Raw genomic sequence first — 27,500 nt, 5'->3', positions numbered from 1 at the left:
GAGTTCTTGGAAAATAATCATCCTCTTTTAAATTGTCAGCCTCAGCAACTTAAAGTCCCGTGAATGATAAAGAACAAGACGAAAAGACAAGTCAGACAGCCTCCACTTAGCACCGCCACAGCCCACATTTTCGACTCCTCGACCTTTGTATTTGTGGCCCAGGAATCACTTGCTGGAATCGATAGTGCTGGTCAATAGCTTATGGTACAGTTAAGGTAACAAGTGTGGGTAAGAAGGTGCAGGAAGCGAGACTGAGATGGTTTGGTCATGTCATAAGGAGAGAGGAAGGGAGTTGTAAAAGGCAGATAATGGACATGAAAGTGGGTGACAGAAGGAAGAGAGGAAGACCCAAGACAAGATGGAAGGACTGTATTGTGGCGGACGGCAGGGAGAAGAACTTGGACCTTGAAGTGGCGGAGGACAGGGTTAGATGGAGGAGACTCATCAAAAACAGCGACCCCGTATAGAAAGGGATAATAATGCTGCGGAAGAAGAAGAAGTAGCTTATGGTTGTCGTTGATACCTTTATCCGTGTGGAGGGCTGGCTGGGATATCCGAGATGCCGCAGCTTCCTTCCCTCAGGGTGAAGAGGTGTGTGACATGATCGACGCGCCAAGGCTTGTCATTACACCCTTCATAACAACACCATAATTAACACGCGTTCTCTTGCTCCTCTCCGTATCATATTTCTGTCCGTTATAGGCATGTTAAAGCTTATCACCGTTCAGTAGAGACATGTCAGACTTAGGGCCGCTTTCACAGTCACTTCGTTTGTTTTGATCATTACCAATGGCGGCGATCGACGTTATAGTTTTCCAAGTGAAACTGGCCGATGGGGTAGTGGCGGCTGCAGAGGAAGCGGGAGGTGTTGAGAGAGTGTGGTAAGGTGTGGGCTAGGCTAACCTCGCAGCCGCCACTACCCCATCGGCCAGTTTTACGTGGAAATACTATAGCGGCGATAACAACCATTGGTAACGATCAAAACAACGAAACGACTATGAAAGCGGCCCTAAATCACTACGCCAAGGAGATGCATAATTATCTCATGTTCTCTTACTTCCGTTCCGTAGTATACTAATCGGGCGGTCAGCATTCGTGGCAAGATATAGAATTCCGTAGAAGAGGCAGAGACGCTTCACATCTAATTGCATAACGTTAATTTGCACCCGGAAACATAACGATGGAATTATAATAAGCAAACGCTTTTAATGTTTCATGTAGGACGAGTTTGAAAGGGTGCGTTGATGCGAGGACTCCATTCATCCCTCTGTGTGTGTGTGTGCGCGAGTGTGTATGTTTGTTTGTGTGTGTGCTTTTTTTGTGTGTGTGCGTGTGCGTGTGTTGCGGACCGTGTGAGCGCCAGTGTTTGTAGTGTAACGCTGTGACGCCACATTTACATTCTGTTTACATAGTGCAACACACCCACTGAAGCTGCCGACCGTCCACTGCACAACTTTTTTTTCCATCAAAAATTCTGCTTGATGTTCTATATGTTGACCTTTTTGTGTTTGCATCGTAATGTATATTATTCCTCCCTCGAAGATATTTTCCCGTATGTGGATAATCTACGTGTGTGTGTGTGTGTGTGTGTGTGTGTGTGTGTGTGTGTGTAGAAAGACTGGGGTCGAACAAATTTTCTCTTTTTTTTATACATCAAAGGAAACAGCTCTAGGGCAAAACAAACACACACAAGCCTGCAAAGCACCGCCCCTACGAACAGTGGGACAGGAAGTGTTCCAAAATAACAAACAACGTAGGTTTACAATGTGTTGATATTCTCCTCTTGAAGGAATTAAAATCGTAGGAAGGAGGAAATACGGACGGAAGAAGGCTGTTCCAAAGGTTACCACTGAAAGGGAAGAATATATAAAGATACTTGGTAACTCTCGTCCCTAGAATTTGGGAGCATAGCCATGAACTAAATACTGAGTCGTGTGCAGCGGGGTAGCTTAAGTGTTGGGGGCATGCAGTAAACAAGTTCAGAAGAGCGCTCGGGATGAAAGCATTAACTAGAGATAGAAAGAGAAACAACACTTAAGCGAACTTTGAGGGGAATAAGACTGTCAGTAATAGGAGGGAAGACAATGAAACGAAGCACATATGACTCTATCCAAAAGGGCTGTAGCCTATATGTGGAACCCCCAACCCATGGAGCGCATTTTCCATACAAGGTCGGGCACGGGTTTTGTATATGGTTACTATTAAATTTTGGGAGGACAAAATACTGCTGCAGACAGAACTGAACGCCTAACCTCGAGGAAGTTGATTTAGCAGGAGATGAAATATGAACTTTTAGGTTTAGCTTTTGAGTTAAGGACAGGCCGATGATGTTTGGTGTAGAAGAAGGGGACAGTTGTTGGTTATCGAAGAAAGGGGATAGATGTCTGAAAGCTTGTGTCGAGTTGTAAGGGGAAACCTAAGTTATAGTAAAATAGAAGAACACCTTATTTCTTTCTCCCATTTAGGAATAACAGTAAGGTCAGGGATTAAGTATTCTCTCGCATCAAGCCCTGAGTTGCGAAATTCCTGTTGTGAATGCTTTTTGTATCGTCAACACCATTTATTTTTCCATTCCCAGATACCTTGTCCGCCCCAGTATGCAGTATGTAGCTAAAGCAAGGGAGGGAGGGATGGAGTACCTACCCCCCCCCCACACATACACACACGTAGCCCTTTTGGACAATAGAGTCAAAGGCTTCAAAGTCACAGTGTCAAAAGTCAAAGTCAAATTGCGTTCTCTAAAAGTGCTAGAAAATTACTGTTCGTGAAAAGATATTTTGTTTGCAATTTACCATGCTTGACACCGATCTGGCTAACTCTAATTTGCTCGATCACTTGGTATTTATTTGTCAAAGGAAAGGAATGTTGCGGAATGGAAAGAAGAGAAGGGAAGGGAAGGAAAAGAAAGGAAATAATATCGAAGGAAAGGAAAGGAAAGGAAGAGATTGCAGGAAAGAAATGGTTGAGGAAAGGAATAAGAGAGGAATATTTAAAGAAGGAAATGAGGGATGCGGGAAAGGAAGGGAAGGGAAGAAAACGAAAGAGAAGGAAAATCATTGGTAGTGAGGGGAAGGGAAGAGCAAAGAAGGAAAGAAAAGGGAAAGCAAGGGGAGGGAATGAAAGGAAAGGGAGGGGAAACCTAGGGAAGGGAAGGGAAGGGAGGGGAAGGGAAAGTAAGGGAAAAAAGGGGAACTGAACGGAATGATACGGAATGGAGAGGAAGGGAAGAAAAGGAAAGAAGAGGAAGGGGAAAGGAAGGGAAGGAAGGGAAGAGAAGGACTGGACAGGGTAGGGCAGGGAAGGGCAGGGAGGGGAAGGGAAGGGAGAAAAAGGGAACTGAACGGAACGATATGGAAGGGAAGAGAAGGAAAGAAGAGGAAAGGGAAGGGCAGTGAAGGGAAGGGAAGGAAGGGAGGAGAAGGACAGGACAGGGCAGGGCAGGGAGGGGAAGGGACGGGAGGAGAGGGCTGTCCGTCAACACGTCACTCAAACTGACCATTGATTAAAGTGCGTCATAAACATTTGTCTCCCTTTTACGACAGTTGACTTAATATTTCGTTTTGGAGTGGACGGCGGTGGCGGTGGCGGCGGGGGCGGTGGCGGGGGCGGCGGCCAGGGAGGTGGTGGCTGTCGGGAGTAACGGTTCGGATCGGTGAGGGTGAAGGGCTGGAAGGGTGAGGAAGGACGAAGAGGAGGAGGAGGAGGAGAAGGACAGGAGGAAAGGTCGTGGTGGTAACGTGACTTATTTCAAGGTCTCGTGTTTGTGTTTTCTGATTCTGTTTGTTTGCTTGTCTTCGTTTTTGTTGAGTTTTCTGCCTTTTTTCTACTGACGGAGGAGTGCTTCAGATATTCAGCGAAGTAGATGATACGAAAATCCTACACGTTATTTAATGGCCTTATAACCAAGCGTATGGAGTTATAATAGACCCCAAAGTATCTGTAATCATTCTTTATCTACTGTCGTGCGATTAAGGGGCAAGGTCGCTCAGTGGTTGCAGTGCTTAGCTCACGACCGAGCGTTAGTTATTAAATCCCCGCTCACACTTTAGCTACCTCGCTCAGGGGACTCTTTAATCACTTGGTTATACGTTTAATCAATTGGTTATCTAATATATGAGATTATGATAGGCGTCCGCTTATTATTAATCATTCCTGCAATCAATTGATATATTTGTCACTAGTTAATCACGCCCCCACACACACATCACACATGCTATTAACTTTCCGAGTTTTATAAAGTTATGGCGTAATTAAATTGAGCATTGGCAGTCACTCATTGTGCGCGGAGTTAAATTATCGGCAGAGCAAATATACATGAGGTGATTCTATACACACGCCTGCCGAAGGGGACGATGCAGGAGCTCAGGTGTTAAGCCCCCTTGCCGCCCCCACCACACACACCTGGCTTCGGGCTGTGGCTGGTCGGGAAAAAGTTAGTGACGTGTCTATTATGCATGTTTTTATTTATTTTTTCGTTCGCAAAGTCAGTAAAAAGGGCGGCATGTCGAGGGTGTTTTGGAAAAGGTGCCTTGTGGAGAGCACGGCGCTGGTGGCTCGTCAGGCAAGGCGAGTGCTTAGTGCAAGGCGCAAAGCAAGGTTAAAAGCGTGGTGTGTGTCTGGCGTCACGGAGGAAACAGTATATGCTAGGCGAACAGACAGTGACAGACATATTAGTTGATTTTTGTTAGAGAAAAAGGAAACTCTCTCTCTCTCTCTCTCTCTTTTAATTTTTAAATATATGCGTCTTGTATTGTATATTTCTGCCTTCACCTACAGTACTGGATTAAGATAGTGTAAACGTCATGGTGATAACCGTAGATTTTCTTTCTTTGGTCACATCGAACTCGGGCCTTTGGGTTCATAATTAATCATGTGAACCACTGCACCACCATTTCAATACTAACAGTTCTTAATAATATTCCTTTTAAAGAATCTGACAGGTTGATGTATATGGTCGTTTATATACATTGCTCCGTTCAGCGAATTACATTAATATAACTACGAATAAACATTTTTACAATGTTAACGTATTCGAGTGCATGGGAGCTTATTGTGTCGCTGTGATGTAGCCGTAACAACGAGGCTCCATTGTCCTCCCGCTGGCTGCCAGACGGCGCGTGGCGGGGCGCGTACCAGGTGACAAGGGCCAGGTGAGGGCTGACAGGTGGGAGCGGGTATTTATAGCCAGACATGTGCGTGGTGCGGGGCTGCGTCAGTGTGCGTATGTATGTGTGTGTGTGCGTGTGTTTGTGTCTTTGTCCTTGTCCTTGTCAGTTATATGGCCTCGAAATTCTTAAAATCAACTGTCGCTCGCTAAGGCAGTTTTTGGCGTCCGTTGGAAGGCGTTCAGACACACTCTTCTTTTGGGCGCGGTCATGTCCGATCAATTCTTACAAAAATCTGTCATGAAGTTACGTCTGAGGTCACTGCACAGTAAATCTAATGGCGGGATGCGGTGACTGTCCCCTCAACGCAGGCTCTGTTTATTCCTTTCTCAGAACTGTCGCTACGCGTCATTTGGGAGTCTTTCAAATTCAGTATGAGAAGATTGCAATATTGAAACTATCTGGTCAAAGAAAACACAAAGAAACAAAGAACTCGTATATTTAAAGTCACGTTGGAGTACAGTCACAGTCATCACAGTAATCAACAACACCCATTGGGAGTCGCTGCAAAAGTAATCTCATTAGCTCCTCTGATCTGCGAGCCACAGGGGAAAACATGATTCAGGGCACCGCTTGGCAACGTAGGTGGGGAACAAATTGCTGCTGTAGTCTTCACCGTGTTAACAAGTGTGCGACAGAGCGTTGAGAGGATGCGTGCGTGGTGCTGGTGTGCTGTACAACATTGTTTGGTGTTGGTGTATCAGGGGCGATGGTGGCGTTGGTGAACACTGTGGAGCAGCTGATGTTTAGGAGGGAGGAGGGGACGAGGAGGAAGCAGAGAAAGGCTGGAGACGGGAAAACACTGATGGGTGAAAAGAGAGTTCTGGGAAGGGGAGAGACGAGGGGAGCCTGCAGAGAGAGAGAGAGAGAGAGAGAGAGAGAGAGAGAGAGAGAGAGAGAGAGAGAGAGAGAGAGAGAGAGAGAGAGTCAGGTCAAAGAAAATTCCTCTCTAAAGGGAATGGGAAGGAGCACGGTGCAAGAAAGAGTGGGAGGAGGAAAGGGTGACTGTAGGATAATGAAAGACAAAGAAACAAAGATAGAGTGAAGAACGCTCAGCTTCATGAAGTATATAAGAAAAAGTTGACAGGCGGGTAGTGGTGGCGGTGACGGCGGCAGCGTGGTGGCGGCGGCATGTGGTGGTGGTGGTGGTTGTGGTGGTGGTGGAGGGCGGGCTCGTGCCACACTCATCGCTCAGCAGTAGTCGGGTGCAGACGCCGCCCTCTTCCACCTCCTCCCGCTCCTCCTCCACCTCCCGCCCGCGCCTCGCAGGTAGGAACCCGTCACGCCCGTCCCACCTGAGCTGCCCCGGGGGATTGGCACCTACTGGCCTCCCACGGGTGTTCACGGCCCCATGGGGAAGCTCCTCCACGTTGGGTTACCTGTTTCTCACTCACCGAAGGAATCTTGGATACTTGAAAGTGTTCGAAAAGTATAAAGAAAAAACACATGAAAGAAAAATTGGTCATGTCGCTTCGTGTTTGCTCGTGGCGTTGATAGTGATGTGCTGGATTGTAACGCGGAAACAACTCCACGGGCTCCTCCACCCCATTACTCCACAAATTCCACTGGACTGCGATGATGTTTGACCGTGTTTGTTAGTGGTGATGATTATTTGGTGAGCAAACTATACTGTGCTGGAAAAAAAGCGGTTTGTGGCGTAAATGACATCAGTCGTCAATGTGCAATGATTGTCCCGCCCCCTTAATTGAATTGTTTTTGAATATTGCATTGGCGGGAGGAGTGGCGCGTGCTGAGTTTGTTGGTTATTGTAGGTGTGTTCAGCGCCTCATTTCCGCCGCCTGTGCTGTATGCTGATGGAGTGTGGGGGTGGGCGTGGTCTGGTGCTGGTGGAATGGTGGACTGGTGATGGTGGAAGGAAGCTTACCTAGAAAGTGTGTTGTGTCTGGCGCCTGACTGACTGACTGACTGATTGGGCGTTTTCAAACACCAACAAGTTTATTCTTCGCTCTGCGCACAAACTTTTGATTTGTTTGCATATTTCCTCAAAAAATCCTTCGCTTTCACAAGTGTTTCAAAAAAGTTTTTCGTGTCCGTCACTCCCTCACTGATCAACCCTTTGAAGTTTTCCCCCAAAAAAGTATTCAGCACGTACTGCAAAACCTTTTCCTCTTTTTCCTCTCCTTCTTGCACGCTGTTTTGGGCTTCACCCGCAGCATAATGGGTCCAAGCGCCCGTAAACTAGACGTGAGACACATTGTTTAAAGAACGCACCTAAATCACTTATCTCCCTCATTAACCCGCAGAAAAACGTTGCCGCACCGAACCCACGACATTTTTGCGGAATCGACACTTAAGTCAGCGCCGTGGACACCCCCCTAACACCCCTCCATCCGACCCTTGCCTCTCTCCTTCCCTACCTCCTTCCCTCCCTCCCCAACACATTTTCGTCCCCATGTGCCAGTCCGCCGCGGCCCGGGCCTCATCGTGCACGTCATGTATATTCCGCCGCGGTACAGCCAATGAAATTTTGCCAATTACAGAGGACCCGTCGCACGGATTTGGAAATGTGTCAAAATGTGGGAGTGTGCGGCCGCGCTTTTTGGGATGAAATAAAGACATAACAAAAAGGTGGCTTCGAATCGATCACACTTTGTTTCCTGCAACCTCAAATTTTCAGCCGGGTTATGGGGGCGGCCCGGCTGATGGATGCGAATGGCAATATGAGTCTTAAGCCCCGATGGATGGTCGCCGCGGGGCCGCCACGTCTGCCGGAGGGTAATAAGCAGTGGAGGAAAAAATAATATATAGAAACACTAGACCGCAGGACGTGTGGCGTGAGATGGTATGAGTGGAGGAAATATATCCATCATAAAGTGTAAAAAATGTACGGAAGAATGCATTGCGGCAGGCGCGTTGTGAATAAGGTTTACCGTAATAAGGAAATATATCTTACGAATCATACACATTACCCTTACGAGAAACAGAGTGAAGTGGAACTGGAGAAGAAAAATCGCTGAAACCTGAAAATAAAGTAAGGATAGATATTGATGAAAAGCTGCCATAAAGAAACAAATGGTAATATCAGAAAAAAAAAGTAATTATGGTTTTTAATAAGGTATACTTCTAGAGCGAGAGAAATACATCGTACATTGTCATTACGTGTCCTACAGAGCAACTAGGTCATCGGAGCGTACATGGGAAGGGTCGTGAATGGCCTGCGTGACACTACTGCTTAGTCCAAGGGTCGTGAACGCGGATAAAGCATGCGATTGTGGCCCATCTGTCCCTCCCTCCCCGGCCACCGCGCGCCCCGGCAAAGGTGAAAAACCCCTCCTAGTGTGCGTCAGTGTGAGCCACGTGAGGGGCGAGGCGGAGAGGCATGCTGGTGGCCGACTCACTCTCTCCTCCTTCACGTAAAGCTGCACTCAAACATTGTTGCGTTGCGAGGTAATGACAGCGAATTGCATCAAGCCCCGAGGAAAATAAAGATGTGGTTACGAAAATCACTGCAGATTAACGTGAGGCGAAAAAAAACGAGGAGGAGGACAAGAGGAAGGGATAGTGAGGTGGAGAGAGGGGTGGGTCAATGCTGGTGCTGGTGGAGGGAAGGAAGAAGGAAGGAAGGGAGGGAGGAGAGGTGGTGAGTCAAGGTCGGAGTGAGGTGTGAGGAGCACGTGGGTTTGGCCTCTTGCACGCATCGTAGCCACGCCCCTCACACCCCCAAATCACTGCACGCTCTATCTTGCAACGACCTCGCCGCCGCCACCCCATTACCGCCACCGCCACCACCACTACCACTCTTACTTCCTTTCCCCGCCACGCATTCCATATTACCTTGCCATACCACACCACGCCACACCCCACACTCTACCCCCACGCACTTTCATTACCTTGCCATATCACACCACGCCACATCTCACACACCCCTCCACACTCTACCAAACGCCCCCTCCTCACCAACACCCATTTCCATTACCTTGTCATACCACACCACGCCACATCTCACACACCTCTTCACACTACCAAACGCCCCCTCCTCACCAACACCCATTTCCATTACCTTGTCATACCACACCACGCCACACCTCACACACCTCTCCACACTCTTCCAAACGCCCCCTCCTCACCGACACCCATTTCCATTACCTTGTCATACCACACTAAGACACACCCCACACACCCCTGCACACCCCACACTCAACCAACACTTTTCCCTCTACATGCACTATAACAACGCACTCTACACTATACTACACCACGTCAGACACTCCCTCCACCACAACCACCACCACCACCACCACCACCTTCTCGAACCCCCAAATAAGCCGCAACACCTTCCCCACAACACTCACGCACCCACTCGCTGGCAACAAATTTCCTCATCAACGCACTTCTTCATATTTTTTTTCTTTTTTTGCTGTCCATGTTTTTTTGTGAGTTTTTTTTTCTGATTTAAGCAATGAAGCGCGCTCACACACACACACACACACACACACACACACACACACACACACACACACACACACACACACACACACACACACACACACACACACACACACACACACACACACACAGAAAAAAAAAATGAATTGGCAGTAGTGTGTAGAGTATTTTTTTGTGTCAGTGTCGTACATGGAATTAAACTGACAAATTCATCAAGAGCAGTTAAACGAAAGTCAATTTACATGCACAATTCTGTCAACTAATGTCTTTATCATCATTTGCCTCTATTATCTCTCTCTCTCTCTCTCTCTCTCTCTCTCTCTCTCTCTCTCTCTCTCTCTCTCTCTCTCTCTCTCTCTCTCTCTCTCTCTCTCTCTCTCTCTCTCTCTCTCTCTCTCTCTCTCTCTCTTTGGCGGCTGACTTAATTTTTCTTCACTGTTATAAATATCGTCAATTAGGAGATAATGTTTCGTTGCTTGGGTTAAACTTGGATGTGTGTGTCTAATGGTGTGCTATCGACCCTGCCCAATTTAACTTTCCCATTATTTTAGTCTGTTTTGGGTAAGAATCTATTAATACGTCTCACCTGTCTGTTGCACCTGGGGATTTTATTTCACTAAGAATCTATTAATATCTCTCACCTGTCTTTCATACCTGGTGATTTTCTAAGACTCTCCCTTTGTAATTCTCTTTTTGTCTATTTGCTAAGGATCTCTTAATATGTCTCACGTGTCTGTTATGCCTTTCGTTCATCTAATACTCTTCCCTCTTATAATCTCTTTTATCCAAGAATCTATTAATATATCTCACGTGTCTGTTATATCTGTCGTTCATTTAATACTCTACCCTCGTTTATTCTCTTTTACCCAAGAATCTATTAATACATCTCACCTGTATTGTACCTGGGGTTAATTTAATATTCTACCTTTAGCCGCTACCCAATCCACTTTTCCCCTGCTCACTCCTTTACGTGTTTTTTTTTTGCAGCAGGTCCATTAATTTGAGCAGGTAAATGAATAATATACCTGCCAGTTGTCGCTCAGAATTAATATAATTTTTATGAGGGCTCGTCTAAATCAGTGTCGCTTTCTCCTCTTCCCCAGTTTGTCTCTTACCAGGAACTCTATTCGTCGAAGTTTACATTGGCGTAATATTTTTTCCTCACTTCTGTGCTCGTTTTGTTCACGTTGTTGGGGAGGGGGTGAGGGGGGGGACTTATATTCAATGGAGCGCTGCACGGCCGTTGAATCAAAGGCCATATTTATGCAACGGGACAAGGCGGAATGAGGAACGGTGGCGATGAGAAATAGACATGAAAGAAATATATATATACAGGAGATGAGGCTGGGAAAGGAAGGGGAGAAAAGCAGGAAAGAAGGAAATGGAACTGAGTAAGAGGGAGAGGGAGGGATCTAGTTAACTGGAAGATAGAGAAGATAATGGAAATAAAGGAAAAGAAGGAAAGAGAAGAGAGAAGAGGAAAGGAGAAGAGGAGAAAGAGAAGTAGGATGAGAAGGAAAAGAAATAGGAAGAAGAAAAGCAAGAATCAGAGGAAATAGAAGATGAAAAAAAAGAAAAGATAAGAAAAGAGGAAAAATAAAATAAAATAAACCATAACTAAAGCTGGAAGGGAATACAAATAAAGAAAATAAAAAAAGATCGATGCAGGAAGAGAAAAATGACCTATGAAATAATTCTCGTGTGATGGAATATGACATGGATTCGGTGGAAACGTAAAGGTGGAGGGGAGGAAGAAAAGGAGAAGAGAAGGAAAATTAGATGAAGGTAGAGGTGGTGGTGGAAGATGAGGAGGAGGAGGAGGAGGAGGAGGAGGAGAGGTCCGCCGCAGGAATGGGAACGATTTAGATAACTTATTACAATCATTATTCCTATTAGTAATTTATTATGCTTATTCTTGATGATTATATGATGTAGTTTATTAGTAGTAGCAACATAAGTAGTAGTAGTAGTAGGAGGAGAAGGAGGAGTAGGAGGAGGAGGAAAAGGAAATGGCGATAGAGAAGAAGAATGAGGAGGCCTAGAAAAGGAAATAGTGAGGATGATAAAGAAAAGTAAAAAGAGAAAAGGAAGAATATGGAAAAGAAAACATCAGGAAAGGAGACAGGAAAACTAGACACAGACAAAAACGAGAAACTTAACAAACGAAGCCAAAGAGACGAAGCAAAGAAACCATCACTAATAATTTTAACAAGACCAAACGCTTCGGGCGAGAGCGGTGGCAGCGACAACACCAACGTCATCAGCGCGGCGCAATAATTGTTCCGTGCGACCTAGTTATGCCGGCAGGACCTTTGACGCTCATCTAGCCTTGAAAACACCGCTAATCCAATCACTCATAAGTCAGCGGGTCCGTGTGCCGACGCCGGGCCGCCCATAAAGTACGAGAGAGCGGGGCCACCTCTATTGATTGGGCCCTGTTTCGTTTACCTTTTCATTGCATTTTACGTGTGGCGGTGCAGTCAGTGTGGCGTTAATGTGTGTTTAACTGAGGGGCTTTATATCTTGGTGGCGTTTAAAGCGTGATTGTCTGTCATTTGTCCTCTGTCTGTGTCTGTCTGTGTCTATCTATCTATCTATCTATCTATCTATTTCTCTCCCTCGTTGATTACTCGATCTAGTTACTAAGTCTTCCTGATGATCGGGTTGGCGAGGGACTGAGATTTGAGTTTCGATTGAGTACCACTTTGTCCATGCTGTCGCTAGTCTCTCATTTGAACTACAACGCAATTTCGCCTTTGTTACACAGCCTCTAAATCTATCACTATAAAAAGTACTATATAATAACAAGCATATGCGAGCGTCAAGGGAACATGGTCCTAGGCAGAGTTCGACCGTTTGTCTCCGACCTGACGAGCCCACTGCTTTTCTGTGGCTATTATTACAATTATTATCATTTTTACATTTATTATTATCATATTATTATTAACATTGATACTTTGATACTACTTTTTACGAGACCCTCGACTCAAGAGCTTTCCAGTGACACGCTTTGCTGGGTCGCATGAGCAGGCACGCATGCACGCTCGCTCGCACACGCGCACAGAAAAATATATGGAACTGCAAGAATTTTCTCCATTCACTTCACCCGCTTCGCTGTTTTCATCACCCGGCTCCGGGCATTGAAGAATGAGTTAATGTTCCCGTAGTTCTTCTGTTTCTATCGTTGTCTCTTCAAAAAATTAACCAGGGGGGACCTTGTGGGATGGGTCAGGTCGGGCGGTGAATGCTTGTTTTCTGCTTCCCGCAAGGAGGGGATGAGTTGCGGCGCCATGAGAGTACAACCTAATTAACCAATCAATCAGTCTCGCAGGGTCCGACATATTTCCCAGTATGGCCCATTATGGCGGCGACGGGTAGTCCTTGTTATAATGTATCAGTGTCACCGAAAATGTAAATGGATGATCATACCTTACGTAACACCTTAGAGAGAGAGAGAGAGAGAGAGAGAGAGAGAGAGAGAGAGAGAGAGAGAGAATAAAAGTTAGAAAGTGACAATAGACGAAAAAAAGTAATTATAAAAAAATGAGGTCCCAGAACTGGAGAGATGAGACAACACAAGAGGAAAAGAAGTGAAACAGAAGAAGAGGGATTTGATTGGCTTATTAATTATTACCTGATTCTCCTTCCTTCCTTTTATCGCCTGTTTTTAAGACCCTATAATAAGGTCTTGCTTCATATGTGTGTGTGTGTGTGTGTGTGTGTGTGTGTATAAAAAAATAGGTGTCATAAGTGTAATATTAATACCTGACAGACACGAAGCAGGCATTGATGTGTGTGTGTGTGTGTGTGTGTATGTGTGTGTGTGTGTGTGTGTGTGTGTGTGTGTGTGTCGAGGGTGAGTGATGGCGGTGCGCCTCTCTGATGGGGAGTAATTGGAATGTCTGAATAAGAGATGAAGCTCTTCCAATCTGCTATTTTTATTGGATTAATTAATTGCCTACCCCAAGAGTGTTTTTATTTTTATTTAGGGGGGCGGAATGGGCGGGCGGTTGATGTGTAATTTTATTTTAACTAATGATTCTAATAAGCCCCTCTTACATTCCTTTCTCGTATTTTATTATGTACTAGCTGTTCTCTCTCTCTCTCTCTCTCTCTCTCTCTCTCTCTCTCTCTCTCTCTCTCTCTCTCTCTCTCTCTCTCTCTCTCTCTCTCTCTCTCTCTCTCTCTCTCTCTCTCTCTCTCTCTCTCTCTCTCTCTCTCTCTCGGTCTCTTTCGTTCTCTCTCTTTTATGTATTCCAGACAGACGCTCACATCGATCAGTCTGTCGATGTGTCTGTTCAAATTTCGTCGTTAAGAAATTCCCCCAGAAGACTTTTAATCGTAAGACATCAAGGTACAAGCCAAAGGGAACGGACGAATTGAAGGAACAAAGGGTGGGGAAAAGGACTGCGTTAAACTGCTCTTTCTTCCATCTCTATTTGAATTAATTTTTTTCACTTATGCACCTTCAATAGTTAACATTCTGCTTCTTCATGTCTCCTTCCACTACACTTTCCATTGCTTGTTTTCATCTTTATCGCTATTTTTTCCTAGATCTTCTTTTTCTTCCCTTCTGATTTCCTGTTTCTTCTTCACTTTCGTTCCGTTTTTGCGTCTCTCCCTTCACTTTCCTTCCCATGACTCTGTTTGTTCATCTCTATTACTATTTGTTACTCGCTCTTCTGTTTCTTCCTTTTTGATTTCCTGTTTCCTCCTTGTTCCCCTCTAAAGCTTCCCCTTCATCCCCTTTCCTCTTATCTTCCCTTCTTTTTACTTTTTCTATTCCCATTTTTTCACTCCCTGTCCCTCTCCTTCCTTTCTTGTCTGTCGCTCCCTAAGTGAATAAGAAAAACGTTCTCTGAAAGCACCAAGGCGCGATGCACAGGAGCGGAACGAAGAGTCAGGCAAGAGAAAACACTTTTTGATTGCGTTTTCTTTATTTACTGGTTTGATGACGTTGCTTCGCCGGGAGTTGCCTTGAAAACCAGGATGAAGAGCGTCCTGTTTACTCACATACAGTTTTCATTCTGCCATTTGTGAAGTATGAAGGAGGAGAAATCTTGCTGCGTAAAGTTCCTATCCAAAAACACCGAGGCAGCAGCACCACCCAGAAGGCAATCACTTAAAGTACATTCCCATCTTGAAATCGTCTTGTTTAGGAACTTTCTTGTGAGTCGTTCTTAAACAACCAGAGAAGTTTTATTCGCCTTCTCTCTTTGGTAAGTGAATTCAGATGCTTGTGAGTTGCGACCAGGCTCGTATTCTGCAGGTAACTCCTGGCAGGTGTGGCTAGTTTAAAAGTGTAGATGTAAGACGAGTCATGGCAAATTGAGCGAACACCTGACGTGGGCTAAGGTGCGAGTCCAGGTGTTCTGTAGTCAGGTGAGGAGGAAGGTGTATTATTTTTACTGCAAGGGAGGCAATTCAAGGGCAAAAAAACAGTATCAGCAACATTTAAACCCCCCATTCGTTGCTTCGACAAAAGAATACAGAACGAGAAGCTAGAATAGAGGTCGATTTCAGGTGGAGAGATGCCTTAGTACTCTCCTCTGTCGTAGTGAGGTGTGGCTTGGTTGAAAATGCTGGTGTAAATAAATCAAATGATGGCGAATGTATGGATTTAACATTGATGAAGTTGTTTGTCAGTCAGGTGAAACGTGAGTGAAGGATATACGTGTCAAGACCGAGTGCTTATAGGAGGTGGGTACAGGGGTGTATTGTAGCATATGTGGAGGTGTGTTGGAGGTGTGTAGTGCCAGGTGTAGGGTGTAAGAGGCAACATCATGGTGTGTGTCTCCCTCCGCCACATGACCTTTCCCTTTCCTTCGCCACATCCGACACACGCGAGGCCACCGAGGCACAGGCACGGCTTTTGCAACGTTCCCTGACCCTCTGTGCCGCCCCTCGCTCCAAAGTCGAGTTTTTCCAGATTTCTACAAAGTATTAAGGGATTCAACAGCCGCCAAGGGCAATTTTGTGTTCCGGGCGACGCATCCAATACCTTCCTCCTCTGCTTTTACTTCACCTTCGTCCTTCGCACACACTTTCATTGTCAGTCTGTATTTTATTATTATTTTTTTACCCCTTGAAAATAAAATGTGCGTGACGGGGAATGTAGCGCGGGCGTAATCTTCTTCAAACTGGAAATATATGGAGAGATTTACGTTTTGAAATACCCCGTTTTTATTGTACGTTATGGCGTTTTTTTGCATTATTTTTGAGGGGTTTGTTGTTGCTCTACACACACACAAACACACACACACACACACACACACACACACACACACACACACACACACACACACACACACACACACACACTCGTCTTTTTTGATTCAGCAGTTTTTAGTGTTGCTTGTCTCTCTTGTGTCCGCGAAGTTGTAAAAGTAATATAGGGAATAGTTGTCTTTTCGCTCCTGTTCTGATAAGTCTTCACTCTCATTTCATGTTGCTATTCTTGGGTGTTTTTGTCGCGCGCCAAGTTGCCTGATTGGGCTGTCTATGAATTATTAACTTCGCTCATCTGTTTCTCTCTCTCTCTCTCTCTCTCTCTCTCTCTCTCTCTCTCTCTCTCTCTCTTAATCCTTCAGTGTATGCATAATATTATGTATAATATTATGTATAATATTATTACTCCTCACTTCATATAACTATCTAAATAGTGAAAACGTTGAGGTGATAACCGCAGATTTATTTGCCTCCTTTCATAACATCAAGATAGTGAAAATGTTGAAATGATAACATTATATTTATCTATCCTTAATATCATTGTTCACGCTATGGTTGCCTCAGCCTTGCCCAGAAATGCTTTACAAATTAACTAGATCCATAGGTAGCCAGTTCGTCTTTGGTCGCTATAGCTGGAGATCCCAAATCACTCAAAGGCCTAAAGGAATGGAGTCCTGAAATGCCCTAATTGCACTTATATTGACCATAACTTACACTAACACTTGCAACGCCTCTAGAGTATGTTTGCCAGTTCTCAGCTACTATAGGAAATCTTATCCTAGGATATGTTCCTCCTGAAAATTTGAGCCGAGCAACAACCATTTTTGATAAAGATTTGCTAGTATAAATATGTTTTTTACTATTTCATTTATATTCCTGGGGCCACTTTTCAAGAATCGTTATGTCTCTTGAGAAGCATACTGATAGGAATACGTATTGGCAACACCCGAATTGTTGACCTCAGCCACACGAGTTACAAATCCTGCAAACCCTCGGGAGCGGGAGTGGCAGGCTGCGGACACACCTGTTGAACCCTCGGAAGATTTCACGCTTTTCCTCACTCGCTCAAGATGTTTTGTTCACTTGTATACTTTGTTAAAATAATTCCAAGCCTCGTTGTCTTTCCCTTTCTCTAATAGAATCTCCAAAGTCTCTTCAGTCTACTTCATCCATTCCAGATACTTTGTTTAATCGTATGCTTTGTAAATATATTGTATACGGTAAAGGAGACAGGCCAGTGCCCCAGTGGTGTTACGAAATGTTGATACCATGCTGCTTCAATAAAAGAATAAATCCTATGCTGTCAAAATAGATACAACTTTGTTTCGGATGCTTCTTAATGCCTTTTGCTCGATACTTTCTCTCCTTTTCACCACTTTTATCAGTCTCATGAGTTAACAGCGAATATATAAATCATGGAGACGAATGTTTTTGGAAAGATGATCCTTGATTTTGGTGTTATAATCTTTCCTTTATTTATACTCTCCTTTCGCGTGAACAGCGGATGAGGATATGCTTCAGAATTTTTATTACTAGTCTGGTGTCTTCGCTCATAAGACTTGTTATAAAAGAAAGACTAATATAACAGAGACCAGAATTATCTTTAGGATGTTTTACGTGTCAGAAAAGCAAGTACAAGTGCAGAATGTTGAGAGTGACGCCTTTTGTTTTCAGGGTGGTACATGGAAGGGCAGCATAGGTCGTGGCTGGCGTAACTATTGAAGGTGGTGATTTTTGTGAGGTGACTGCCACCACCATACAAAGGAGGGGAGTGTATACGGGTTAGAAGTGGGAAAACACTGGCGTTAATACCCCCGCCGCAAGCGCTGTTCCCTAATTAGACTGTTATAGTTGTTGTAACCCGTAATCCGGGTCACACAGGGGAGACGACACACTGTTTGTACTAGTGACACTTGACTTAAAATTCTGGTACTTTAGGAGTATTTAAAGGAGTTCGTAAATGGGGTGATGAAACGGTGTCGCCTTTCTTATATGTATTTTATTCTACCTTAATACTACTTAATATTACAGAGGGTAAAAATATTGTTTAAACCAGCGACTGGCTTACTAGACTCAATGAGTCTTCAGGTTTTCTTTCACTATTGGTTACTGACGTTAACACTGGTATAATATTGAGTAAAAACTCACACAATAAAGTATCATAGAAATATAATCCTAAGTAAAACTAAGATAATAGAACACAATAGATATGTTAGATACGCTTTCCTCTATGGTAATTCTTCACTCCATACTCACAGTAGCAACGATGAATGTTCTACCCATGTTGTCTAGGGAAGGACAACTGAGTGTCCAGCAACGAACAGAGTGCTGGTTAATCTGAGGTCAAGCCTGGAGAAAATGCTTCTTATATAGGCAGACATCGCGAGGGTAATACGTCAGGCGTGTGAGTCATACATCAAACTCACACCGAGCTCATACAATAATCTACCTAACCGACATGCTTAATTCACGCGGTGACGCAGCTTTGTTTTCATAACATTTTGTTCCGCGGCTGATCGTGTTTTGGCTTAGAGAGATAAGCGGGTGCGTTAATGGGCAATTACAATTGTGTATAGGTTGGTAAATGAACAGTGGGGACAATCATGTGTTGGAGTCCGTGTTGTGTTTTAGCGGTCGATACCGCTGTTGTCATCGGAAAATATTGCCGGTGAAGATGATGATGACACGAGTGGTGTCGCAGCCCTCGGGGCACCACATAGTGAAGCTCTGACATATAAAAGCATTTTTTTAAATATAAATCATTACAGCTTTTTTGCCACCATGATGTTAGTTCACCTCGGTAACATTTTCTATAATTCAGCAATACGTTCTCTTCGTAAATAAATCATGAACACTACAGAAAATCCTGAAAACCCTATTCATCATAGTTGCAAATGACCAGTTAATAGACAGCTTGATGATGCCACAATACTTTATCCCTTAGGCGTCATTTAATTGAAGTAAGGGAGTGTTACAAAGCCTATATAATTTATTAATGGATTATAATATGATGGGAATTTTCTGGTTTGAACCTGAATGATTTATATAGAGGCGGATATAACTATATTTTCAACTACAAAAAACTCTGATAACACTGTCCTGTACTGCCACGTCTCATCGCGATCAATAGTCTCTTCATTACCTTCCTCGTTTGATGCAAAATAAAAATAGAAAAATCGGTGAAAAAAAGGCTGTTCGAATTTTTCCGCCCCGTGTCACTGGTTTGATTTTACAATGTTTGATATTCGTTCGTTCAAAAGGTTGCGACTTTTACTTTGTTTTTTGCTTGGAAATTGTGTGAAAGTTACTGCCACTATATCCTGCAAATTCAATATCTTCTTTCCTTCTAACCAATTTAACCGTGCACGCTCTCTTCATTACTGATTAATATAGAACAAAAAAAGTCACGTGCGTTCTTGAAACAGGAAAAGAAATGAGAGAAATGGGTACAGGAAAAGAAAAAGAATTCGTGCGTGTATTAAAAAAGAAAAATCCTCAAACACACACACACACACACACACACACACACACACACACACACACACACACACACACACACACTAATAAACGAAACAAGTACATATAATAAACAAATTAAACTAGAAGTAGGTGAGGCAATCGAGGTGGGCGGCGGGACAACGAGATGGGAGAGATGACAAATGGGGTGGCGTGTGTGTGTGTGTGTGTGTGTGTGTGTGTGTGTGTGTGTCGTGGGTGAACTGTATTGCTAACATTCTGGCTTTCATAATCTCTCCTCAGTGAATTGTGTGAAGCTGCAAAGTTTGAGTCGAGCGTAAGTAGCACGCTTCTCATTAACACCACGGTTTATGTTAGGCGCGTTGAGATCGAGATGTGGTATTTGCAGAGGAGTTTTCCCTGAATTGTACGTGAAAAATGAGTCCCGGTATAGATGAGTGTGTGTGGGTCACGACGAGAGAGAGGCAGAGAGAGGGAGAGAGAGGGGGGAGTGGTTCAAATAGAGGGAGAAACGTAATATTCTAAAGAAAAAGTTCAGCCTAATCGGGACAAAAAATCCTAAAAAAAAAGTGGACAGACATATAAAAAGGAAAGCAACAATTTTTTTTTTCCATTTTCTTCTGATGCACCGACCAACCGGCAGCGATCACGAACCATGAGATCAGACTTTTAGGAACCGTTTACTGGTACGCTGAAGAGACTCATGGGGGATTGACATCAGTGTTTTGCTCCTGCACTGTTGACAGGTGGGCCGGGCCTGGACGCAGCGTGACGGCACCTCTTCGATGGTAGTCATGCTGTTTGTGGCATTACGATTACGAAAATATCTCCCATGTGGTAGTACTTTAAGCCGCTGCTCCACACGTTAGAATCGGTGTGATGCATTTAAGAACTGTTTAAGACTATTATCAGGTGTGTATTTTTGTTTTAATTACTCAGCATATATTAGCGCTGACAGTTTATAGAATGTTGGAAGGTTGGGTAGACAGACTAGTTTATAGAATGAAAAGATTTGACAGCACTGGCCAGGATAAAAAAAATAACACACAGCTATGTAATTATGTTTGTTGACTACATTTTTTTTCTAATATGGAGTCAGTGAGTCCAAAGGTTACCTAAAGGGCACAAGTTTGGATCTCATGATATTACGAATGTGTAGTCATTATTATTCGTTATTAATATGATTATGATTATCGTTATCATTATTATCATGGTTAATATTATTTCTATTATATGACAAAATTCGGCACATCACAGTCAGCACGCTGGGGATGCGAATGTAATTATTTGCTCGGAGGGGAAGAAGTAATGGAATGTTAGGTGTGCTGCGGCGGGCTGTGTGGGTTACCTGTGCCGTTCATTTCGCGGGCTGTGTGGGTTACCTGTGCCGTTCATTTCGCGGGCTGTGTGGGTTACCTGTGCCGTTCATTTCGCGGGCTGTGTGGGTTACCTGTGCCGTTCATCTCGCGGGCTGTGTGGGTTACCTGTGCCGTTCATCTCGCGGGCTGTGTGGGTTACCTGTGCCGTTCATTTCGCGGGCTGTGTGGGTTACCTGTGCCGTTCATTTCGCGGGCTGTGTGGGTTACCTGTGCCGTTCATTTCGCGGGCTGTGTGGGTTACCTGTCCCGTTCATTTCGCGGGCTGAGGCAAACTTACATCACGATTAATTTCCACGCTTTCTAGGGTTAAGCTGTCTCGTGTGCATTATTGCCTTTCCTGGATACATAATTATCCGATAAGGAGAAAGGTTAAAGGGGAACATGGAAGTGTCATCCGAGTAGCAGGCTGGGAGAACAGTTTTTGCTTCAGATTTTCATTATCGCCTCCTAAAACAAAAAGATCCTTGAGTGAATGAATAGGCTAGGAGGAATAAGAAAAGGAGGAAGAGGAGGACGAGGAGGAAAATAAGGACAAGGAAGAGAGTCAAGGGCGGGAGAAAAAGGAGGAGAGTGAAGAGGAATGGGGTTGGAGGTTGAGAGGAGGGAGGGAGTCTGGACTCTACTAGGGGTGAGGGTTTTGGGGTCTCATTAAGGCGGGTGGGAGCGCCTCGAGTGTTTTGTTATCGTTCCTTGCCTCAACATGCAGGCTGGCGGCTTGCTCGCGTAGAACCTTCCCCAGTGACACTAATGCCTATCTGCTTCCTCCCTTATGTTGTGTTGCGGTGAGGCATATGTTGGATTATTACTTGTTAGCGTTGACAGCGGGAACGGAGATGACGTAGGTTGACGGAGGGTTGCACCGGAGGAGATTCTACTTATTGTTATCTGAGAATTGATTCTTGTAACGGTGCGTATAGATTAGCGAACATGCCTTACAATGTACCTGTGAAAGTCTGTTGGTGTCCTGCCGACCTTCCCCGCCCACTCCCCCCGTTCGCCCTACTAAACTCACACACTCTTTCCGCCCCATTTCGTCGCGCCGGGTGAAGGTTTATCTCAGGCATATATCTGCCAGCCGCCTTCCTCCTCTCATATAATATTCCCGTAGGCACAAGTTCAAATACCGCGCCGTTAACCTACTCCTCAATTCCTCGGCGATTTAATTTCTGTGGAGCACGTGAATGATGTCGCTATGGCTGGCGTGACGGTCTCGACAGGTATTGCAGGCTGGGGCTTATTTGCTTATGCGGCAAGTTCCGGTCTTCTCTCTCTCTCTCCTCTCTCTCTCTCTCTCTCTCTCTCTCTCTCTCTCTCTCTCTCTCTCTCTCTCCTCGACTCGTCTCTCCCTGCCTCTCTCTCTCTCTCTCTCTCTCTCTCTCTCTCTCTCTCTCTCTCTCTCTCTCTCTCTCTCTCTCTCTCTCTCTCTCTCTCTCTCTCTCTCTCTCTCTCTCTCTCTCTCTCTCTCTCTCTCTCTCTCTCTCTCTCTCTCTCTCTCTCTCTCTCTCTCTCTCTCTCTCACACACACACACACACACACACACACACACACACACCCTACACACATCTTACATACATCAGAAGAAGATTTTTTAATGAGGACTCCGTAGCAGATTTTTGTAATATTCTCACTAGTATAACTGGTCTGACGCAGTAACCTCCACATGTCCCAACACTGCTTATAGTTCATTCTATTCTAAATTTAGAATTAATTTTGATTTATGTTTTTCGGAAAAAGTAATTAAGCTTAACTGCAAAAAGGAGCGTAGTCCTCACATTACCGAGGCCTTGAGAAACAGTATAAGAGAAAAGAACAGACTTGAAAAGGTAGCTCATAAATGGCCTTAAACTTTTAAAGAGCACGATAAAAATATACAAATTAATTAAAAGCTGCAAAATCTAAATTTAATCAAGACCAGTTAATTACTAATCAAGGTAATCCTAAATCACACTGGAAGGCCATAAATCATGTACTTGGAAGATCCTCAGATATGAAAAACACAGCAGTTGAAATAACTCCATATTGTCATGACATTGCTAATAAATTTAATGATCATTTCCTGAAGGTTGGTGGGCAAAACTACGACTCCATACATGAAGAATTTAAGAAATACTTAAACAATTCACCCAATTTTTCTTTATACTTAACGCTCGTTATTCAAACAGAAACTGAAAACTATCTTCGAACATTAAAAACTACCTCTTCAGGGTATGACGAAGTCTCTCACTCTATTTTAAAACACACAGCTGCCCTAATATCCGTACCATTAACACACAGAATTAATCTCACTCTAAAGACTGGAATTTTTTCCGGACGAACTCAAAAAAGCTAAAGTAATTCCTCTTTTTTTAAACTGGTAATAGAAAGGACATTAATAATTACAGACCAATATCAGTACTTCCAGCATTTAGTAAAGTTTTTGAAAAGGTTATCCTATGTACTCGACTTATGCATTATATAGAAACAAATAATTTATTGTCAGACAGTCAGCATTGTTTCCGATCTGGGCGCTCTACAGGATCTGCCATTACACAATTTATTTCTAATGGATATAATTACCTTGAAAAGAAACATTATGTTGTTGGAATTTTCCTGGATCTTTCTAAAGCCTTTAATTCACTTTGCCACACTACTCTCTTGAGAAAACTTTGTAATTTTGGTGTTAGGGGTATTCCAGTGAAATTATTTGAGAGCTATATTACAAACAGGGCTCAAGCTGTTTAGTGTAATTTAAATTATTCCTCCTTCTAAGAAATAAAACAGGGTGCACCACAGCGATCTATCTTAGGGCCAATATTATTTTTTTAATTTATATTAATGACATTGTTAATGCAAATAAGAAATTTAAATATACGATTTATGCAGATGACACAAATTTGTTATTAAATCATGAAAAGGTTCATGACTCGCATATAAATATTAACACAGAACTAGAAGCTATTCACAAATGGATAGAATACAAAAAATTACGTCTGAATGTTGGAAAAACTAATAATTTAATATTTCAAAATAGGTCAGTGAGTATCAACAGGCCACCTGTAATGCTCGATGGAACACAATTAGTACGAGTTATGTTTACTAATTTTTTAGGAGTCTTTATTGATGAAAATTTAAATTGGAAATTTCAAATTAACTCTGTTGTCACAAAATTGTCTAGGGTCTGTGGTATCCTCTATAGCAGGGCTACTCAACCATTATGAGCAAAGGTCTAGTTAGACAAGTACAAATGTATGCAGAGATCCGATTAAATATTGTAGCTGGGCCCCAGCTCCAGGAGTAGCAAAATATAATTTTACATTATGAAAGTCCTAGCGATGGATTCTTGCAAGTGTATTTCCTTGACTGATTGTAGGGCCTACAGTCAGGCAAGGAAATATATATGCAATATATATATCACTACCATATATATATATATATATATATATATATATATATATATATATATATATATATATATATATATATATATATATATATATATATATATATATATATATATATATATATATATATATATATATATATATATATATACTATACATTGTTATCCACAGTTCATATATTGTCTGTCAGTATGGGCATGTACATGGCCCTCATTTGTTAAACCATTGCAAATAGCTCAAAACAAGATCTTTAGGTGTATTTTTATATGAAAAAAAATTGATTCCACACAAGATGTACTTCCTACACATATATTTCTTAATTTCTTTAGCATTCATAAGTATTTCGCTTTGTTATATATTTATAAATGTCTTACTCAGCTAAGTGGAACTCATTATTTTCAAGTAGTACACACATCACACAACAATCGCAGTAACAATGTAAACCTCACTTCTGCACTGTACAGGACTGTTCTTTTCAATAATAGTATGTTTTGTGCTGGACCTTCTATATGGAATTGCTTGCCAGTGGATATAAAATATTTAGTAAATTGAGGTAATCTGTCTCAATTTAAAAGATCTTTAAAAACGCATTTATTTACACTTCAACTTAATAAAACATAATCCAGCATGGAAGGTTAAGTAATAAGAATATTTATGTCAATGTTCTTACTGTCTTTACTGTATGGTGTCTGTTGGCATTTGATTGTTTCATTGAAGTATTTATCATTGCTGTCGTTTCTTGTTTTTTTGGTATGATTATGCTATTGTTTTTTGTTAATTTGTATGGGTTAGGCTGATTATATATATATATATATATATATATATATATATATATATATATATATATATATATATATATATATATATATATATATATATATATGGGACTGCCTAGTGCAGTGTTTCCTCGTTCGACTGACAGGCAAGAGGTTCTTGATTTGATTCCCGAGCGGAGTGGAGACGGCAGGACAGTCGTCTGTCATCCGTGTCTGTCTAACCAGCCGTGAATGGATACCGGGTGTCTGTCGGGGGTTGTGTCCCGCCTCGTGTGTGTGCATGTGTGTGTGTGTGTGTGTGTGTGTGTGTGTATGTGAGAGAGAGATACAGTACCCTCTAGTGCAGTGGTTACCATGGTCAGCTCACAAAGAACACTGACTTAAAATCCCAGACTGAGTGGAGACTTGTATTTAACCAGTCGAGTAATCCATGAGTTAAATCTCAAGGTTATTAGACTTAGGACACATGAGTTTGTAGCTCAGCCTCCCTTCTCCAGGGTTCTACTGTGCCATTGCTCTTGTCCTCCCTTCTGCACCACATCCTGCCTGATAAGATAGTGCCAAGAGTCTGCGGGGAACAGGCCGCCCTCACACCCCGGCCCTCAGCGCTGCCCCGGCCTGGAGCGATCCTTGTGTTTACTCACCTGCGCCGCCACCTCCTGCTCTCTGACCCCCTCCTTCTCCTCCTCCTCTTCCTCCTCCTCCTTCTCCTCCTTCTTCTCCTCCTCCTTTTCCTCCTCCTCCTCCTTCTCCTCCTTCTTCTCCTCCTCCTTTTCCTCCTCCTCCTTTTCTTCCTCCTCCCCATCTTCCTTTTCTTGACCCCCATCCTTCCCCGCTCGGGTAGCACCTGCAGGTTGCCTTGAGCTATAATTATACACAAAAAGTTATGTGGCTGAGACTTAAGATTAAAATAATTTTATAATTTGGCGTTAATTATGCCCATATCACGACGACTCGCGGCCGCAGCAGGTGTACGCCGGGGAGTACCTGGGCTTCCGGGCGGCCCAGGAAATTGCCGGGGACGAGATTGAGCTGCCAGGTCGGTACAGGTACAGAGGCGTAGTTAGTCGGGTCACCTGCAGGAAGGTTCCGGGTTGGCAGCGAAGAAGTATACCAACACGCATGCAAAAAAACGCTTCCAGGGAGGGCGGATGAGTTGTGTCGGCAAAATAGGCACGTTTTTCAATCCTCCGCGGCTGCTAAACTTTACGAGCCACAGTTCCAAGAAAGATTAATAACCGGCAGGAGTTGGCCAGGAGGGAGAAGGGGGAGGATGAGGAGGAGAGGGGGAGGTGGTGTTGGTGTGAAATGTGGACCAAATGTGTCCGATAATGTTCTATATAATCCTCCATATTGCCGTGAAGGAGAGGCGCCGTTTTTCCCCGTCAGGTGTGAAGGCGGGGCGCGGCGGATCATTACAGACAATTTGGAACACGAGTCGCATGCAAAGATGTTTTATTACCGCGTGTTTAGTTTCTCTCTCTTCTTTCCATTCCTCCCCAACTTCCTCTTTGTTTTATTTTCTTCCTCCCACATAACCTTCCACCCGTTTAACAATTACCTCCTCCTCTTCCTCCTCCTCCTCCTCCTCCTCCTCCTCCTCCTCCTCCTCCTCCTCTTCATCATCATTTGATTTCATCGCTATTACTACTTGCATAATTTATGATTTATGAATGACAGTTCCTAATTTGCCATTGTTTTAAGGAATTTAGTTTTATTTCTCCTTTTCATACACACACACACACACACACACACACACACGCACCGCCACGCCACAAACACCTTGTAAAATGCCGAGCGTCGTGATGGAGAGGATAATTTTAGAAGAGTAACGACTCACATTAAGTTCAGAGTTTATTTGCGGCGCGGGGACAGACACATCGAGATTATATTACAAACCCTCCATTCTATTGCCGGGCATAAACACGATATTTTTTGCCTAAATGAACCTCCTGATCCTCCTTCCTCTCGTCCTAGTTTCTGATCCTTCGGGGTGATCCTTTAACACGTTTTGGACCCTGTTCGTGTGTGTGCTGTCGGCTGCGAACGTTCCCAGAGTGTGGCATTTGTGTTTGTTGATATTTCCTCCGCTGGTGACTATTTTAAAACGTTGAGGACTCGTGTGTGTGTGTGTGTGTGTGTGTGTGTGTGTGTGTGTACTGAGAACGTTCCTGGACATGACGGATAATCGTTGTAATCAATATTCTTTTCGTTATGCTTTTGTTTTTTAGTTCATTGAATCTTTAGTGTGTGTTAACATGTTATGGACCACGTGATCTGTATAATGTTCAGGTTACAGATGAAGTGATGGTTTTCTGTATGTGTATATCAGGTTATTTTTATGCTGGTCGTCTTGTGCATGAGGGAGAATGGGAGGGAAGGAGGGAGCTGTCAGGGCGGAGACTGTTTATGTGCGTTGTTTTCGTTGTAATTTCCGTGATGTATATCAAGGTTGTGTGCCGAGTGAGGGAGTGATGGGGTGCTGGGAGGGCGTCACGGGGCTGGCTGCTTTGTTTATCCTGTTTTCTCGAGGTGAATGTCACGCTGATGATGTGAGTTTTGTTGTTCCGGGTGTCACGCTAACAATGTGGGCTCTCCTCTATTTGAATGCCGCGCTGCTGTTTCGATTTTGTTCGTATTGTATGTCTCTGATGATGTTTTCTTGTGTTGAATGTCACGCTGATGCT

General features: G+C 43.6%; 1 protein-coding gene across 2 annotated transcripts in view; it reads left to right on the top strand.

Moving 5' to 3' along the window:
• The window catches only part of LOC126984262 (uncharacterized), a 274,528-nt gene that overhangs the window by 33,451 nt on the left and 213,577 nt on the right, over positions 1–27,500 (top strand). Inside the window, exon 1 of one of the 2 annotated variants that reach the window (XM_050837880.1) lies at positions 6,196–6,434. The exons of the other annotated variant lie outside the window; for it this stretch is intronic. The gene's annotated coding sequence lies outside the window, so the exon portion shown is untranslated. Of the gene's footprint in view, positions 1–6,195; positions 6,435–27,500 lie in introns of those variants that run through there. 2 annotated transcript variants of the gene reach the window in all.

Source organism: Eriocheir sinensis, chromosome 56, assembly GCF_024679095.1.
Source record: "Eriocheir sinensis breed Jianghai 21 chromosome 56, ASM2467909v1, whole genome shotgun sequence".
Classification (NCBI taxonomy): Eukaryota; Metazoa; Arthropoda; class Malacostraca; order Decapoda; family Varunidae; genus Eriocheir; species Eriocheir sinensis.
This window is presented reverse-complemented; position numbering and strand designations above follow the sequence as displayed.